This window comes from Dunckerocampus dactyliophorus, chromosome 10, assembly GCF_027744805.1.
Source record: "Dunckerocampus dactyliophorus isolate RoL2022-P2 chromosome 10, RoL_Ddac_1.1, whole genome shotgun sequence".
Classification (NCBI taxonomy): domain Eukaryota; kingdom Metazoa; phylum Chordata; class Actinopteri; order Syngnathiformes; family Syngnathidae; genus Dunckerocampus; species Dunckerocampus dactyliophorus.
Window position 1 is genome coordinate 10,607,725 of NC_072828.1, and position 17,990 is coordinate 10,625,714.

At 45.3% G+C, this 17,990-nt stretch overlaps 1 protein-coding gene across 3 annotated transcripts in view; it reads left to right on the forward strand.

The window, feature by feature from the left end:
- Window positions 1-17,990, forward strand: part of dab1a (DAB adaptor protein 1a) — a 323,621-nt gene that overhangs the window by 172,164 nt on the left and 133,467 nt on the right. For all 3 annotated transcript variants that reach the window (XM_054789423.1, XM_054789421.1, XM_054789422.1), the window contains one exon: window positions 13,544-13,594. The gene's annotated coding sequence lies outside the window, so the exon portion shown is untranslated. The remainder of the gene's footprint in view (window positions 1-13,543; window positions 13,595-17,990) is intronic.

Sequence of the window (17,990 nt, forward strand, 5' to 3'; positions counted from 1 at the left end):
TTTTTTATTTTCGGAACAAAATGCATTCGTTTGTGAATGATGTTTTGTATTTACAAACCACACTGAGTTTGTTTGTGAATTGTTGGGTGTGAGTAAAACATGTTGTGTGCTTGCGAGGTTTTGGCGTGACTTTAACACTCGAGTGTAACGTCTTTAATGTGAGTGTGACGTCATGATTCTTACAAATCGGACAATGAAATACAGAGAAATGTCATATGTGGAGGGGCTACAGTACTCGCTTCATCCTGAAGGGACGGGGCCGTGGGTGAGCTGGAAGGTGCTTGTCGCTGCCGTCCTTCAATTGAAATACATAAACAGCAGCACCGACTTCAGTTATCTTTAGCGACAAGTCACATGCAAAAAATATATTTTTATGTATGAGTGAATGAATTTGCCTGCCAAAATGGAGGATTACACATCCAAGCTGAACAGAAGGTGATCAGAATTTGCAACAAAGTATCAGAGCTTTTCCTGGATAGGGCGCATGCATTTCATATAGAAATAAAAGTAAGACCACAATGTTTTTCAGTTTATACAAAATAATTAAGTATTTCACAGCTATTTTTTAACCAAAGTGAATTATTGTCTTATTTTTCTTGTTACTCTAAATGAGCTACTTGTATTAACAACAACAAAAAAAATACTCCAAACGAGTCAGCGCCTCACCAACCATGAACCTCACCGCACGTCACTGATCATGAGTCTGATATTCAAAATCAACTTTGCTCTTGCTTTATTTGGAAAACATTCACAGAGATTTTGTGGAAAATAGATTAAATAGCATTTTATTGACTCCTCGGGTGTGTGCCCTCGGGGAAATTAAGATTCGTCGAGACAGAGCACAAACAAGGAGCCTTTCAAAACTCTTATCCGACCTCAGTCGCCATATCATACGACAGTAAGATGTGACTAAAAATAGATCGTGTTCTCGTTGTGATATTAACCAATTTAACGATGGCAGGCTGAGAAGTGCGAGTACCACCGCTGCCTCAACCATCTTGTGTTCACAAAAAAATGAAGAGCTCTTGCTTTGACGTATGAATAACAATAATCTCAAACGGTTAGAGGATAGAGCGTGAAACATCTACCTGCCCGTCTGCCCTCCAATAGAAGATACCTCGGTTAGCATGACTGAGATACTCAAAAAGGAACCATAAAATCACCCTAATTAAGATAAACACATTTTACTTACTTCTTCGAGAGAACATATGTCAGCGGTGAAACTTACAGGGATGACTTCTTCAAGGAGACTTTGGATGTGAGAGTACATTGACGGAGCTCTAGCGGGACTTCCAGCAGCACGCAGTGAGAGAGCAGGAAAGTGGGCGCTACACTGCACGCACGCACGAAAGGCTGCAGCAGTACTAGCCAGAGGTGATCGGCTTTTGTGATCAAAGTTGAAAGGCATTTATCGACATATGCCGATCTCATGCTTTTCCACGGAAATCGTCCGATATTGATTGGCGGCCGATCGATCGGCGCATCCCTGGTTTTTGCTACTGTATAGAAAAGAATAAATAAAATGTGCTCGAATGAAACATTTGTCACTGGCCTGCCTGGAGTACTTTAAAATACTACTACTCACTTCAAATGGTGGCATTTTAGCAACTGCAAAATGATAGCATTCTTGCTAACATATAAAGCTGAAGCTTGAGGACCATTATTGTGCAAAGGGTCACATCAGCCATCAAGGACTAGGTGGTCGAGGCACATGACTGCACCACACTGGTTTCTTCCGAAAACTGAGTTTTTCCTTGACTCTGTCGCCAACGTGCTACCTCATGTGGGCTTCATTTTATTGGTTTAATGGTCTTTAATGTGTGAGCAAAATGGGGGTTCCTGAGGGTTGCAACAGCTCGCTGTTGTGATAAGAGAAGCTCTGCAGGAGCAGACCCGTGCTGCATAAATCAACAGCAGCATGCTTAAGGAGCACACACACATACAGTATATGTACAAGTACATACTTGTATGCCACACACACACACACACACACACACACACACTCATGTAAAGTGCACGTCCCTCCCATAATCCCATATATGAAATTGCCCAGACAATACGACGAGGCTGACTGCATGACTTCCTACAGCATCAGTATGCTAACAGTGTGGTCTTGTGTCTGCACCGCCTTCCCCCCACCCCACCGTCCACCTCGCCTTTATGATTCCCGCTCTCAGTCATACCTCCACCCATTTCTGTGTGGCCTCATTCCAGATCCTATCCTTCTTTTTGAGGCAAATGGAGCTCCATTTAGGTTAGTTCACTTACAGGACCTATGAAATATATTTGTGTACAAGCCCACCAATATGACCTATTTTGTATCCTATCATATTTTTTGGCAGCGCTCTGCTGGGCTACCAACTGCAGTGCTACAAAACATAAATGGTGGATTGGGACAATGTCTGTGGCTACACCCTGCCTAGGTGGTCTACAGAGACCCCCAGAAAGTCCCATCAATCTTGGTTAAAGGGGATGGTCAAGAATTTGGGAATCGGTTTGGTTCTGGACTATTGATGGGTTGCGTGTTTCCACTCTTTTCTTTATGCCACGATTCCAGGTTGCTAATGTCAAGTATTTTAGCCACAGCGATGTGATATACATATATGATACGTCTCCAAACCTGCAGAGACTTTTACAAGGATCTTCTATTCTTCTATTTTATGTATATTTTTGAAACTGTTAGTCATAGATAAAAATGGAAATATCGTGGTTTTGTTGTATGGCTCTGATAATTGCGTCCTGTATCATTATTTGCAGTGGAAGTCATTATTAATGTGCTGTTTGCAAAGCACACACACTATTTCTGCAACACAGATAATATCGACAAAGAGCACAAACTTTGGAAATCCAATAGCAATCCTTACTTTTCATGTCTGTCGCCATCACGGTTGTTAATTAGCATGGGAAGCGCCTCGAATGCCTTCTTTTGCTTTTGCCTCTAACACACACAAAGCAAGAAGCTAAGCTATAATTATGGGGCCAAATTACGCCGCATGACTAAAACATTATTAATTAATGATGTATTCTGTCATGTGGTGTCCAATCATCATGAGTGTTATCAGTGACATTTATTTTGGGGAGTTTTATTTGACACTAATTTTCATCCTTGTACAGTAATCCCTCATTTATCACGGTTAATTGGTTCTAGACCTGACTGTGATAAGTGAATTACTGCAGAGTAGAATTCTTTATTTATCAATCAAATCGTTTTGAAGTTAGAGCACAGGAAACCTGTTTACAACCTTCTACATGCATTTTTAAATATTATTAGAGCCCTCTAGACATGAAATAACAGCCCTAGAGTCACCTTTACACTCATATTACCCAAAATAGTGGATATAATCACAGACAATAAGCCATTTAAGACATGAATAAGACTTATGCTTATGTGTTTTTCGATAAATGTCTTACAAACATGTGGACTGGAAGTGATGTCGGGGATTCAGAGTTGAGTTTTAGCTGGGTTACGGCCACAACAGTAGCCTGTGGTATGTTTATGATTATGATTAACCAAAGTCAAAGACCTTGTTTGAGTAAGCATACTTGGCCAATAAAGGTGATTCTGATTCTGATTTTGATTCTGATTATTATGTTATTATTGTTCCTGTTTTGAGATAATGAAAACCTGCAATAACAGCCTGTTGCTTCAGCTATCAAGTCTGGTGCTTGTCAACTACTGACACCTAAAGGCCAGTGATGAATATTACAGTTCATCAGTGTTTGTTTTTTAATGACTTTATTTTAACTAACTGCATTTTAGTTCATTTAGCCATTTTTATGATTGAAAATGCTTAATTTAGACCACGGTGACATACAATTAGCTTGTCAGGTTTTTAGTCAGCAGGTTCGGAGACCATGTCATATATTTAACTAACCAGTGGCGCACAAAGGATTCTACCTTAACCTTGTAGTTTATGCTATGTTATGTTTTATGCTATGCTATGCCATGCTACCAACAACCAGCACTAGCCTGGTTTATGCTCCTTTGCCAGCGTATGCTATGCCGGCTTCCTCATCCTCCTCCAAACCCTCTTGAATTGATTGACGTGCTGTGATGCGGATGATTTTTTTTTTCACCTCTTCTCTTCCGATTTTGAATCAACATTTGCAATAAAAGTGACTGTTGTAGGACATGGATTCATTCCCCGTCTCTCTTTAATTGACATTGTTCGCACGAAAGGAAGCTGCCAAGCTAAATGGTCGAAAAGAAAAACTACAAGTTGACAGTTGTAAACGACATCAGGAGCATTTAGATGGACAGTTGCGCGTCACACGTATAACCCCGAGTAAGGAATTTAAAATGAAGAAGACGGCGTCAAAGGGGATGACCTACGCAGAAGCATAATCCAGGCTTAATAATACTGTTAGCATCCAGTCACGTGATTCTTCTTCTGCTTTTCTGTGCAGCAGACAGAACCATTAATTGCCGTGCTGATGGCTGTCATCATGTGTGTCTATATGAGCGTGTGTGTGTGTTTGGGTCCCAGTGGGTGTCTGATGGAAGGGTGCTCAAGTGTGGAGGACTCATCATAGCTTATTAGGGGCTTGCGGGGGGCCACCCAGCTTAAGAGATAGAGAGTGATGTGGCAAAAAGATGAAGAAAAGCTGAGTGAAACATTGCAAAATTATACGGAGGATGAAAATGCATTAAGGACTAGTAAAATATTTTTTTATAGCAGGGGTGCCCATTATGTCGATTGCGGGCTACCGATCGATCGCAAAGGTAGTTTTGGACGCTCGCATAAACGTCACTTTGTAGATGTCATATGACATAAGTCAGCTGACATTAACCTCCCCTCCTGATTCGCTCTTGCTGCCCCGCGGCAATGATGAACAAACGTCTCAAACTCCACACAGAGATACAACTTTCATCTTTATTTTTCAGAGGAAGCTAACCCAGAGGTAAGATGCCCATATCTATAACAAAGGCTATCCGTTCACTTGTAGCGGCTAATTATTCAGAAAAAAAGTGAATTGTTTGATGGCTTTGCTTTGCGTCATGAATTCCACGATAGAACTGCGTGTTTTTCTACACTTTCTTTTCTTAAACTATTACTTTATGATGAACTGGAAAATGTGCCCGTTGCTGAAACCCTTTCAATATGTTGCCTTGACTTCAGCTGCATTGTCTTTTGCGTAATCATTTTCATTTCTTGTATATTGGGATAACAAATGCTAACTGGACGTAACACATGAAGTGTGTGTCTAACAACTAACGCTACTGTATGTAGCTATTTTGACGGACATATTACCGGTACTCAGGTTATGTACACAACTATCGTAAACAGTGCGTCTACTTCAATATCAAGCTATACAGATTATGTGTAACCCACCTGGTAGGGCTCAGGCTCGAACCAGAGTCAGCAGAATGAGCGTTAGGAGCGCTAGGCATCAAGCTAAAAGCCCGAGCTGTCAACTCAGTGTCTTAAGGCATCAGGGAGTAAGGTTTACTAATTTACACACAGCTGCACCAGGTGGCATGCGTTACATATGAACCACATACTTGAATGTGTTTTGTCTTCGTTTTTACACCGGATACCCTTCCTGATGCAACCCTGGCCGGGAAAATATATACAATAGATATTTTACAGATACACAGTATCGTTCCCTATACCTGCACATACTAGTGAGTACTTGTGAAAAGTGTGGACACAGTCAGGTTTTTTTTTTTTTTTTTTAAATATCCACCATACATCAAAAAGCCTTTGTGAGTCATTGGCCATTTGACTAATGATTATCAAACATTGAGAATAGGGTGCGCCACAAATGTGGGTGAAGTTATATTTTAACACGCTTGTATACCATTTACCAGGGGTGTCCGAACTTTTTCCACCTGGGGCCACATACTGAAAAATGATTCAAGAAAAATCAGCACTGTGATATGGGTGAAAAAGCATATTATTATTATGAACTTCGGTCCCATTTTTGCTTTATTTTTTTTTTTTAATTCTCCAAATATGGTAACTTTTATCTTAATTAACTTTGATAAATTTTGTTTTCGGAATATTATTATCCATCCATCCATCCATCCATTTTCTATGCCGCTTCTCCTCATTAGGGTCACGGGTATGCTGGAGTCTATCCCAGCTGACTTCAGGCGAATATTATTATTTTATTCCCATAATATTTTGACTTTTTTCCCATAACCTAATTTTCCAAAAATTACAACTTTGTTTTGTTTGTTTTTCATAATATTCCGACTTTTAAAAAGTAGCATATTATTTCTTTAATATTTCAACGCTATGCTACTAAAATAATTAAAAAAAAAATTCCTCATCATATTATGAGTTTATTCTCATAAAATTGCGACTTTTTTCTAATAGTTTGACTTTATTCTTGTAAAATTACTGCTTAAAATTACTGCGTTTTTTCATTTCTGCTTTTTGTGTTGAATTTTCCAGCTATTTCAACTTTCTTCTTGTGAATTTTTTTCTCTTAATTATGACATTACTCCCATAATATTTTGACTTTATTCTCGTGATACCGTGTGGTGTGTTGTGTGCTGCGTTGCTGCCCTCTCCTGTGCTCATGTTCGCAGTGCACTCGCCACACCATCATGAGGAGCGGATTGGCAACACCTGGAGATAATTAACGAGACCAGTCTTAAGACACGAGATCTCCAGACACCGTTGCCAGATCGTTGATCCACTATCCACGACCCAGGCGCTCCCTGCTACCTTCTGATGCTATTTGTCTCTGTGCTAGTGACCTTGCTAGTTTCTTTTCCCTGCTTGGATTATTCAGCAGCGTAAGCATTGTGTAGTACTATCCTGCTTGACCACTCAGCAGCGCTTTTTGTTCCTGCTCTACACCTTTTGGTAGCTCTCTTAGTTATTCAGCCTTTTCCCGTCTGCACTCGGGTCACCTTTTGTTGCCGCATCCTTGTTTGTATTTTGCTGCCTTTGTTATCCCTTTTTTGGCTTGGAGTAAACCATTTCCAACCCTCACGTCGACTCACGCGTCTTGGAATCCCCTCCTGCGGCTCACTCCGTTCCTAACAGAACGATCTGGCCAAAAGACATGGATTCCGCGGAGTTCGACCGGGTTCGCTCCGCCCTAGCACACCAGGGCGCACTTGTTGGCGAACATTCCCGTACTCTACGGGAGATCATGGAAGCGCTGTCCTCCATGTCCACAAACTTTCAATCATTGGACTCAAGGATGGAGCAGGTGCTCGCCGCCAGCGGCGCCACCGGCGCCAACCCCCCCTCCGACCGAAGCCCCACCGGTGAGTCGCAAGCCTCTCACTCACCCCCCACCACACGCCGTGAGCCCAGCATACCGCCTCCACCCCGCTTCTCGGGTAGCGAGAGCTCATGCGAACAGTTTATTCATCAGTGCTCGTTGGTGTTTGACCAGCAGCCCCACACGTACGACTCGGACTCAGCCAAAGTGGCGTTTGTCATGAGCCTACTGGTCGATAAAGCAGCTGCCTGGGCCATCGCCTTAAGTAAATCCAACCCGGCCATTCGCACCTCCTTGCCACTTTTTTTGACCGAATTACGCAAGGTTTTTGAGCATCCCGTGGGGGATCGCGAGGCTGGAAGCCGACTATTGGACCTCAGGCAGGGCAACCAGTCCGTCGCCACCTTTTCTGTCGAATTCCGTGTACTAGCGGCAGCGAGCGGTTTCAACGAACCCGCCCTCCGAGCCGTTTTCCGCAAGGGGCTTCAGGTTCGTGTCATGGATGAGGTTACCGTCCGTGACGATACCACCACACTCGACCAACTTATCGACCTCGCTATCCGCCTGGATGATCGACTGAGGGAAAGAGATCGCGTTCACCGGGAGCGAGCCAACCATGGCGGGGCAACTAGGGAGACTCCACGTCGGAACCAGACGTCCCTCTCCGAGGGGCACACCCGGAGCAACGCGGACTCGGGCTGGGATTCGTCATCCCTCGACGAACCCATGCAACTAGGAGGAGGACGGCTCTCGTCCACGGAACGCTCTCGCCGGCGGCGTCTTCATCTTTGCCTGTACTGTGCTGGTTCCGGCCATCAGCTGTCGAGATGTCCCAACCGGCCCAGACGACGTCCCAGGTCTCCAACCAGTTCAGAGACTTCCGAGAAACCGGTATCACTTCAGGATCGACCCCCCGGAGGGGATCGTTCTCACCCTTCGGCTTGTGAGTATGCGGCGAGGGAGTCGTCCAATAGGACAGCTCCCCCGGGCCAACGACGGCTCCAATTGGCTGGGACTTTAACAGGACAGGGCATACACATAGCCGTAGTCGCGCTTGTCGACTCGGGTGCCGACGATAACTTTTTAGATGCTAACTTGGTTAAGAAGCACGGGTTGGTTAAGATTAGGCTGCCTAACCCCAAGGAGGTACATTCCCTGGACGGGAGGTTACTAGCAATCATAACTCACCAAACCGAATCTCTATCCTTACAGCTCTCCGGTAATCACCATGAGAACATTAGATTTTATATCATGCCTTCTCAGTCGGCTCCTGTCGTCCTGGGCCTCCCTTGGCTGCGACTTCACAACCCTATCTTCAACTGGGAGTCAGGTAGAATTATTAACTGGGGAGGGAATTGTTACGCGCGGTGTTTATGCTCCGCGTTCCCTAAGAATTCGCCACCCAGGAAGCCCACTGAAAGGATTAAACTTGTCGGAGTTCCCCCTATTTATCATGATCTGAGAGCCGTGTTCAGTAAGGATGCAGCACTGAGTTTACCGCCTCATCGCCCATATGACTGCGCCATAACACTAGTTCCTGATGCCCCTTATCCCAGCTCTAGGTTATACCATGTGTCCCAACCTGAACAGCAAGCGTTGAGGGAATACATTTCGTCATCTCTCGCCGCAGGGCTCATTCGTCCTTCTTCCTCGCCTATGGGGGCCGGGTTTTTTTTTGTGTCTAAGAAGGACGGCTCCCTTCGCCCCTGTATCGACTACAGAGGTCTGAACAATATTACTATTAAGAATAAGTACCCTCTTCCTCTCATGGACTCGGCGTTCTCTTCCCTTCACACCGCGAGCATATTCACTAAATTAGACTTACGCTCCGCCTACCACCTGGTCCGCATTCGGGAGGGAGACGAGTGGAAGACGGCTTTTAATACTCCTATGGGTCATTACGAGTATCTAGTTATGCCGTTCGGGCTTACCAACGCACCCGCCGTATTTCAATCTCTCATAAATGATGTTTTACGTGACTTGATCGGACAGAGCTGCTTTGTATATTTGGATGACATTTTAATTTTTTCTAACTCTCCACAGGAGCACGTGCGGCATGTAAGGGAGGTCCTCCAGCGGCTCTTAGAGAATAAGCTTTTTGTGAAGTCCGAGAAGTGCGAGTTTCACTCCGCCTCCACCACCTTCCTGGGGTACATAGTGGAGAAGGGAAAGCTACGTGCCGACCCCGCCAAAGTACAGGCGGTGGTCGAGTGGCCCTCTCCTAGATCAAGGAAGCACTTGCAGAGGTTCTTGGGCTTCGCCAACTTCTACCGCAGGTTCATTCGCGATTTTAGTGTTAAAGCGGAACCTCTGACGAGGCTGACATCTACTAAACTACCTTTTATATGGACCCCGGAGGCGGAGAGAGCATTTAGCAAGCTTAAGACATTGTTTACCTCAGCACCGGTTCTTACGCACCCTAACCCGTCTTTACAGTTCTTAGTGGAGGTTGATGCCTCGGACACAGGAGTGGGCGCAGTTCTCTCCCAGAGGTCCCCAGTCGACCAGAGGCTGCACCCGTGTGCATTCTTCTCGCGCCGCCTCACACCACCTGAGAGGAATTATGACGTGGGGAATCGGGAGCTGCTGGCCATCGTGCTTGCCCTGCGGGAGTGGAGGCACTGGCTGGAGGGCGCCACCCAGCCGTTCCTCGTCATGACGGACCACAAGAACCTCTCCTACATACGCTCTGCTCAGAGATTGAACTCTCGCCAGGCACGTTGGGCTCTGTTTCTGACTCGTTTCGAATTTTCCATCACTTACAGACCTGGTTCCCGGAGCGCGAAACCCGATGCACTCTCCCGGATTCACAGCACAGTGGAGGAGGCCAGGAGTCCGGAGCACATTGTGCCGGGGGCCAAGGTGCTGGGGGCGGTCATATGGGAGGTGGAGAAACAAGTGTCCGAAGCTTTGAAGGGAGTCGACGCGCCGAAGGGGTGCCCCAGGGGTAAGCTGTTTGTTCCTCCCAACCTCAGGTCCGAGGTCCTGCAGTGGGCCCACACAGCCAAGATCTCGTGTCATCCGGGCGTTCGACGCACCCTATTCCTGGTGTCCCAGCGATTTTGGTGGCCGTCCATGGCTACCAACACCAGGGAGTACGTGGCAGCCTGCTCTGTCTGCGCCAGGAGCAAGGCATCCCATCGCCCACCCGCAGGCTTACTCCAGCCGCTACCGATCCCACCCAGACCCTGGTCCCACATCGCCCTGGACTTTGTCACGGGACTACCTTCATCCCGGGGTAATACTGTGATATTGAACATTGTAGACCGTTTCTCAAAGATGACCCATTTCGTCGCATTACAAAGGTTACCATCAGCTCTTGAAACGGCACGTTTACTTGTCAAACATGTCTTCCGCATCCATGGGATCCCCATGGATATCGTGTCGGACCGGGGCCCCCAATTCACATCACGGGTGTGGAGAGCCTTCTGTCGAGCCCTGGGCGCCAAGGTCAGTCTGTCGTCGGGTTATCACCCCCAGAGCAACGGCCAGACAGAGCGGGCCAATCAAGACCTGGAAGCAGCCCTTCGCTGCGTTTGCCACCTACATCCCACCTCCTGGGCCGCACACCTTCCATGGGTGGAATATGCGCATAACTCCCTCACCAGCACTGCCACAGGGTTGTCCCCTTTTAAGACTGTCTACGGCTACCAACCCCCCCTGTTTCCCTCACAGGAGAAGGAGATTGCCATTCCTACAGTGGAGTCCCACCTCAGGCGAGCCCGGCGCGTTTGGCGGGACACCCGCACAGCTTTGGGTCGAACAGCGGCTCGGAACAAGCAACTGGCGGACCGGCACCGTATCCCGGCACCCACGTTTATTCCAGGACAAGAGGTGTGGTTATCATCTCGGGACTTGCCACTCACAGGCACGCGCAGGAAGTTGAGACCAAGGTTCGTGGGTCCCTACGTGGTAGACTCCATAATTAACAGGTCAGCAGTCAAACTAAAGCTACCCCCCACACTGAGGATACACCCAGTCTTCCATGTTTCCCGTCTCAAGCCGGTCAACTCCAGCCCCCTGTGCCCTCCGGCTAAGGCCCCACCTCCGCCCCGCATCATCGATGGCCAGCCAGCATACTCAGTGAGAGCCATACTGGACGCGAGAAAGAGGGGGAGGGGGGTGCAGTATTTGGTTGACTGGGAGGGTTATGGGCCTGAGGAACGCTCTTGGGTCGCCCGCTCCTGTGTCCTGGACCCTCAACTTCTCGTGGACTTCCACTCGTCTCATCCTACCAAGCCAGGTATACCGCCAGGTGGCGTTTTATAAGAGGGGGGGATACTGTGGTGTGTTGTGTGCTGCGTTGCTGCCCTCTCCTGTGCTCATGTTCGCAGTGCACTCGCCACACCATCATGAGGAGCGGATTGGCAACACCTGGAGATAATTAACGAGACCAGTCTTAAGACACGAGATCTCCAGACACCGTTGCCAGATCGTTGATCCACTATCCACGACCCAGGCGCTCCCTGCTACCTTCTGATGCTATTTGTCTCTGTGCTAGTGACCTTGCTAGTTTCTTTTCCCTGCTTGGATTATTCAGCAGCGTAAGCATTGTGTAGTACTATCCTGCTTGACCACTCAGCAGCGCTTTTTGTTCCTGCTCTACACCTTTTGGTAGCTCTCTTAGTTATTCAGCCTTTTCCCGTCTGCACTCGGGTCACCTTTTGTTGCCGCATCCTTGTTTGTATTTTGCTGCCTTTGTTATCCCTTTTTTGGCTTGGAGTAAACCATTTCCAACCCTCACGTCGACTCACGCGTCTTGGAATCCCCTCCTGCGGCTCACTCCGTTCCTAACATACCGTAACTTTTCCCCAGCCGAGTTTTCCAAAAATTACAACTTTATTTTGTTTTGTTTGTTTCTCATAATATCATGACTTAAAAAAAGTCTTTTGTCCGCACTTTGGGCACCCCTGCCATACACTGTACAGTGCATATAATATTCTTTGATAGTATACAGTATATAGACAAATGCTGTCTACTGTTAATTTCCTGTGGTGCATCACAGGAGCACATAAAGCTGATAAGAATAAAAGGATAAAAGACTTCACACAACCTCGTAGGCCATGATTAATTCATTTCATACTCTTCTTGCCTGGAATTAATGTGCACTTAATATTCAATATTTCTATTTGCATCTTCACATTCAGGCGATTGCAACATGACTATTATGAATGGGGGGGGGCGCATAGCGTGTGTATGTGTGTGTGGCTCTGGGGTGGGGGTGGGGGGGGGGTGAGAAAGCGAGAGAGAGAAGAGACATAGCACGTTTTTTTTCAAAATGAGTTTGTTAATAGTGTTTCGGCTCACCAGTAATGCTTAAGTAATTGAAATTGGAAACAAAAATGGAATTGAAAGAGGCAATTTGGGGGGGATGACTGCAGAAGTGGACGTCACCGCATTCCCATATGTAGTTCATCATGTGTGAACTACTAATAAAGGAGAACTCATTTATTTTGCCAGGTCTTATATACAGTATGTCTCTATATGCAGTATACTGTATAGTAAACGCTATTCTGCACTTTATCCACTTTTTACAGATATACAGTATATGTAACACTGCCTTATGGATGCTGCTGTATATATCACAAACAACAACATAAAATAATCAAACTTAGCGCTTGCACGTCTGTAGCTGACTGACAGAAACTTGGCACAGCTTTTAGCTTTATTTTAAGATGTGTGGCGAAGCCTTGGGGAAGGAGAGTTTTCCTATATGGCATCGTGAAAAGCAGCTTTAATGCCTTCTGCCATGGTCTGTTGTCTTTTTCCTGCTAAACAACAAACAGCAATTCATTTGTTAATAAGTACATGAGAGCTTGAGAACTCGCTGCTGTTCCAAGTTGCACCTGTGCTAATGAGCTAACGGTGGCGGTGGCGGAGGCTTCTCGTCACGTCTGCAGCCTTTTATTCATTCATGTAGCGGAAAATTGAGGGATTCATTCCCATCTTGTCTCCAATTAGACGTCCCTCCATTCATCGTGCTGCTCTTGTCTCTTGTCATCTCAGGGTTTGGCTTGTAGAACAGGCCATCGTGTCCAAATGGAGACGAGCCCCGCGGTCGCCTCCGTTTTTGTTCCTCAGGCACGGTTGCATTAGCCTCATCTATTCTCAGTTTATGTGTGTATGCGTTTGTGTGTGCGTGTGCGTGTGTGTGTGTGTTTTCCGGCTTTGTGCAACATTAGCCTCGCAGTCACAGGTAATGATCTCATCTTCCCGCTGGCGTTGAGAGTCACAAAAAGAGAATCAAACACACACACACACACACACACACAGATTGGTATTGTAATATAGCTCTAATGGCCTCCCTGACAAGTGCTTTTTCTTAATGCCCCCCTTTTCTCCTCTCATTCTCCTGCAGGTGCACACTTTGAGGAGCTGTGATATGGATACCAGGTGTGGTGACGCTCAGGTGAGTTTCTAAACATGTCTGTTTTCTGGGGTATCACTACTTCCTGCTTCCCATTTCACTAATGTATGCACAAGGATGATGGGAATAGTATAAAACAAGGGGATGTGCTGCAAAACTTTGATGACATGGCATGACTTGGGCCATTAAAATGTGGTTCAAATCTGGATAAAGGTTCAAGAAATATTGGAAAGAAATATTGTTCTGCAAGATAAATCATTTTTCAATGTTTTGCAAAGTTTCCTCTTAGGAATTCAAGTAAATTGAAATAAGCTGTTCCCGGGTCAAGCTGGAGCCATCATAAGACCTATTGACTGTGCAGGCTGGGTTTGAATTAGTTTAGCCCAAGGGAAGTGCATCTGAGCATTGATGATTGTACAGTGCAAGGGTGCCGTAAATGGAGGAAAAATGAGGACAATTACAACTAAATAGGTAAACTGATTTTGCTATCTGGTTGTGATTTTTAAAAATACTGTGTATATACCAAGAAAACAATGAAATCAATCTCTTGTATTTGGTAGTAACAGTTAAATATCCACGTCAACCAAAAGTAAACATATTGACATATATCCATATTGACTGACCACCCCAACATAGCTACATGAAATGGTTTGGACCACTACTACCTTCACCGTGCTTCGTAGCTGCAGCGTGTTGCCTGTCAGTCGGCAATTGCGGCAGAGCAGAGTGAAACAATGCTGCCAGTGCCTGTTGATCTCGCTGCCACATCGTGTCTTTAGGAACATTCACGTCTTCAGTGCAAGTAAACGTACTGTTGAATGTCCATTTATCTCTTTGATTCGTCATATATATGAATGTGTTAACATTTTTGAGAGTCGCGTGCTGATGACATCATAGACACTACTGTCTATACTATACTGTCTATACTGTCTATCTGACTTTTGGTTCCAGTTTTAATACATTAAAAACACAGTTGAACTCACGCAGTTATTAATAACATAACAAGATGCGCGCCATATTGTACACTAACCGGAAAATGTACGCAAACCGAGGCAAAATTTTGGTGCAAATTTTAATGTTAACCGAAAAACATCCTAACCAGGGCGGGCGCTAACAGAGATTCCACTGTAAATAAAGTTTGAGTGTCTTAACACTAGACTAGTTAAGGTGTTCCACTCCAGGCCTGTAGGTTGGGGACCACTGAAATAAACCACTATTATAATAATATATACTGTAAGAACAATGATAAATAATGTATATCATAATAATGCAATAATTCCTTTAATATGCCATCTTTCACTGTGTAAATGTACGGAATTAGTACTCTCTGTTATTATTATTTTACTTTATTTCTGCAATGAGCCATGTTCCACAGATGGCCCCTGCTCCACACTTTGGACACCAATGTGTGTTTTGCCAACAAGGCAAAGTATTGCTATGCAAAGGAGGAGTGTGTCTGCCTGTCAGGGTGGCATTGTGGAGGTTTTAGAGCTTTCGGACCCACATTGCCCTGCTCCTGCACAATCAGAGGTGGAGATTCGCCTTTGTTGACCCCTTGTATTTAATTACCGGATAAAGTCTTTCACTTTTAATGTACACCCCGACTCGCTAAATATAGCGACAATGCAGCTAAATTGTCAACATGGATCTCCTCTACATATGAGGTGTGTTTTGAAGCGGAGTTACGGTTGCCACAGTGCGCCCTCGTGTAGGACACATGCTACGGGCAGCCCAGGTGCCGCCCCGGAGGTCAGGAGAACGAGAATATAGAGCGGGGGACCCACCCGCTGTGGCCGCCGTGGTGCGCTATTGTCAGACACCTGTTCCGAGCAGACCCGGTGCTGCCATTATTAATGTTGATGGTGATTAATGGGAACAGTGATTAAGAGTGCAGACAAGTCCGAACAGCTATGCGTTTTGATGTGATAAATATTAAGTAACTTTGATCAAATGTAGAATTACTACAGCTTCTACTTGCATATTAACACACGCCGCAGCTGTTTCACTCCGATGGAAAAACATCCGTACGTGACTCTGACGCTGACGCTTTGAACACCAAGGTAGGTTGGATTGCAAGGTTTAAAGTGTGTGTAAAGCGCTTAATATGCGCTTCCAATAATGCCTCGCACACTGCCACTTTCATACTAAATTTATTATCATTGTTGTAGCGATGCCATAGTTCATAGTCTGATTGGCTTTTGGCTGCCCTGTTCTCGCAAGACATGTTTTCTCCAAACGAGAAATGTTGTCAGTTTTTAATCTGCGAAATCTCATGACAGCCCTAGAAGATGGCTTACATTCTTTAAGTTTATGTCAAAATATATCGCTTTTGACACTGTATGCATGGCATTTGATTGTTCATACGGTATCGTATAATATGTGTTAGTACATAGTGTAGTTGCTGGACAAGTACGCCACTTGCTGCTGTACAATGAGTTTCTTCTTCTTCTTCTTCTTCTCCTTTCGGCTTTTCCCTTCAGGGGTCGCCACAGCGAATCAATTGCCTCCATCTAACCCTGTCTTCTGCATCGTCTTCTCTCACACCAACTACCTTCATGTCCTCTTTCATTACATCCATAAACCTCCTCTTTGGTCTTCCTCTAGGCCTCCTGCCCGGCAGTTCCAAACTCAGCATCCTTGTACCTACAGAATATATTCCCTATCTCTCCCCTGGACATGTCCAAACCATCTCAGTCTGGCCTCTCTGACTTTATCTCCAAAACCTCTAACATGTGCTGTCCCTCTGATGTACTCATTCCTGATCCAATCCTTCCTGGTCACTCCCAGAGAAAACCTCAGCATCTTCATCTCTGCTACCTCCAGCTCTGTCTCCTGTCTTTTCCTCATTGACACTGTCTCTAGACCAAACAACATCACTGGTCTCACCACAGTTTTGTACACCTTTCCTTTCATTTTAGCTGAAACTCTTCTATCACACATCACACCTGACACTTTTCTCCACCCGTACCATCCTGCCTGTACACGCTTCTTCACCTCTTTTCCACAGTCTGTCCATCACCATAGCGAACAAGAAGGGGCTCAGAGCTGATCCCTGATGCAGTCCCACCTCCACCTTGAACTCCTCTGTCACACCTACAGCACACCTCACCACTGTCTTACAGTCCTCATACATGTCCTGCACCGCTCTACCATACTTCTCTGCCACTCCAGACTTCCTCATACAATACCACAGTTCCTCTCTGGGCACCCTGTCATAAGCTTTCTCCAGATCTACAAAAACACAATGCAGCTCCGTCTGGCCTTCTCTGTACTTCTCTATCAACATCCTCAAAGCAAATACTGCCTCTGTAGTACTCTTTTTTGGCATGAAACCATACTGCTGCTCACAAATGCTCACTTCTGCCCTTAGTCTAGCTTCAACTACTCTTTCCCATAACTTTATTGTATGGCTCATCAGCTTTATTCCTCTGTAGTTGCCATTGTAGTTTGTCATTACATACAATTGTCATTGTAGTTACAATGAGTTTATTGGTTTATACCTGTAATGTATATGTGGTTTAGCCTGTATATACATAAATTCAACTGATAAGATGACCTATGATGTTTCAGCGTCCTCTTAAAAGAGCACACATACTGTCTGTGGCATTTTAAATAATCGTGATATGCACATACTGGACATACCTGTACTGGATACACAGCCCTGCTGCATTGTGGGAGCTTGTCAGTGAAAGGGTCACCGTCGGCTCCTACGTGATCACTCAGGTCGCAGCTAATCTTGTTACAGTCTCGTAAATTCACCTCCAGACGTATTGACGGTGTCTGAAAAGGACGCTCTTATTTATTTACAGGCGGGGACTGATGCCTGACAAGCTGTGATGAAAGTGAAGTATGGCTGGATGCATGCGTTGTAGTGTTGTGTGCACGGTTATGCTTTTTAATGAGGTGTACTGAACAACTTATTATTTTCTTTGTCAAAAGTAAGTTCAAGCACTGCAACACTCCTGTTTTTTTTCTTTTCTGTGACATTCTATACACAGACTGAATCTTAATGCATATCATCTTTTCAGTGAAGTGACATTAAAGGACATCCGCTTTGCTCATTCCTTTGATAAACAACATGATGCAGAATACTTGGAGGAGAATACTTTACCCAACTGCACTGTAGATGTTCTCCCGATCTTTCTTCTCAACTACTCTTCTGCAAAATAGTCTACCTTTTTGTCCTATATCTGCACAAGAACGCAGTTAATTTGGAATGATGCATGACACATAAAGCTTTTGCCAGCTGTGTATCACCATTTTCCACCCATCCACTTCAAACTTTCAAGGATTGTTACTTTTTGTCAGCCCAAGAGTAATAAGTAAGATTTGAGTAACACCTGATACAGGATGCCTGAGGCTCCTCCGTGAATCACCACCTTATTGTGGCGGAGGGGTTTGGGTGCTTGAGTGATCGTAAGTGCTATGTTGTCCGGGG